Genomic DNA, 2,401 nt, shown 5'->3' on the forward strand with positions numbered 1-2,401 from the left:
TAGATCTTTCAGCTCTGCTTTTTTCTTCCTCGGCTTTACCGAGTCCTTCTTCCATCAATTTCTTGTAGTTAGCTACTTCCTTTTTTAAGTCTTCTTTTTTCCGTTCTTAGGCTAGTTTCGTTTTCTTTCACTCTGTTTATCCTTTCTTTCAATTTCTGGAGCTCTTTTTCCTGTTCTTCATTCTCTTTCATTCCCGTACTCTCCTTTATCCATTTATCTAATTTACATTCAATAGTCAACACTTTATTAAATAGTGAAGTATGTGCTGTATCAAAGCCTTCAAATGCTCTTTCATCCTCACTAACATAGTCATCATCATCTTTCATTCTTTCCCGTGTCTCATACCTGCATTTAGATGGAATGGAATCTCTTCCTTACTCATGATTTTGTATCACTGTATTCATGAAAACGAGTCTACACTTCTAAGAGCCCAGGCCACTGCAAACCGAAAACAAATAGGTAGTGAAGATCAGCTGATTCTCGGAGCAACGGCACTGCATCCTTCCTCGACTGCGTCTGCGTTATCTATTGTGTACCTATTGTTTGGATTATCTCTACCCACGCTCAGCACCTTGCACTTGTTAATATTGAACTGCGTTAGCCATCTATCTGTCCATTCTTTCATCCTATCCAAGTCAGCCTGCAAATCCTTGGCATCCGAATCGGACCTAATTAATCTACCTATCTTTGTGTCATCCACAAATTTATTGATATCACTATTAATTCCACTATCCAAGTCGTTGATATATATTAGAAATAATAATGGCCCTAAAACTGAGCCCTATGGCACCCCACTAACTACTTTTACCCACTCGGAATTTGAACCATTAATTACTACCCTTTGTCGCCTGCCGTCTAACCACGCTTTAATCCAGCCTAATATTCTACCCTCTATACCATGTGCTTTAACCTTTTTTAAGAGCCTCTGGTGAGGTACTTTGTCAAAGGTACAGAGGAACCATGCGTACTTTGGGGTCCGAGGGGTCTCCAAGCGCACGGGTGCGAATCCTGTCCACGGTCCGAGTGTAGGTTGGGCTTCCTCACTCGGGGCAACGGTTTCGTAGCGGGTGTGCTTTGAGATAGAAGGTACCACAAAAAGTATCCCCTTTAGCCCAGAAATTCCCGTGAAAAGCCCACGTGGTATAAATAAAAAAAAAAAAAAAGGTTTTACTGAAATCTAAGTATAGAATGTCATAACTAGTTATCATCTTTATCTGCCGCCTCATAAACCTTACTATAAAAAGCTCAACAAGTTGGTAAGACACGACTTCCCCTTTCTAAATCCATGTTGTGTGTGATTTATCAAGCCGTGTTTGTCTAGGTGTTCCCTAATGTTTTTCGCTATTATTGATTCCATTAGTTTACCAATAACTGAAGTTAAGCTGACAGGCCTGTAATTAGATGTTAGGGTTTTATCTCCCTTCTTAAGTATGGGAACTACATTAGCTTCTCTCCACATTATCGGTACCTCACCTGACTCCAGTGACATCCTAAAAAGTGTCACTTAAGGCTCGCTTACAACGTCCTTGCATTCCTTTAGCACCCTTGGATAAACTTCATCAGGTCCCGGTGACTTGAATTTCTTTAGTTATCTATCTCCTGCTCTACCATCACCTTAGTTATAAGGATATCCATCAACTTTTCACTATCCTCTGCCCTAAATACCTCATCACTATCTGGGATTTCTTGTGTGTTCTCTTGAATGAAGACAGTTAAAAAATACTTGTTCGTAATTCTACTAATCTCTTCCGCAGAACTAGCCATTTTACCATTTGTTGTCCTTACGGGACCTATTTCTTCTCTGCCTTTTGTCTTATATAATTGAAAAAATCTCTTTGGGTTCGTCTTTGCTTGGCTGGCAACCCTCAAGTCATATTCACTTTTAACTTTCCTCATTAACTTCTTAATTGATCTTACTAATTCATAGTATAGTGGCCTTAAAGCTTTATCTCCTGCCTTTAGCGTCGTATATATATATTCCTTTTTTGCCCTATTTATCACTTTAATCTGTCTGTCATCTACTTAGGATCGTTGCTTCGTGATTCTATTCTTTTATGTGGAATGTTGGCTATCTGACCGTCACGTATTTTATGTAAGAACTTGGTACAGTAAAACCTCAGCTCACGACCATAATTCGTTCCTAAATCCTGTTCGTCACCCGATTTGTTCGTCCCCTGAATCAATTTTTCCCATAAGAATGTATTGAAATACCATTAATCCGTTCCAGACCAAAAAAAAAATCATACTTTTGTCCATAAAACCCATTTAAAATAGATCTTTAATGTATGCATTACATGAACGAAATAATTATAGAAAGCCTAGATTGTTTTACTTACCTAAATGCTTTCAAAATTATAATAAAATGAATAAAAAAGAAAAGGTTATTAATTACTTGAGAGAC

Source organism: Portunus trituberculatus, chromosome 50 (genome assembly GCF_017591435.1).
Source record: "Portunus trituberculatus isolate SZX2019 chromosome 50, ASM1759143v1, whole genome shotgun sequence".
NCBI classification, from domain to species: domain Eukaryota; kingdom Metazoa; phylum Arthropoda; class Malacostraca; order Decapoda; family Portunidae; genus Portunus; species Portunus trituberculatus.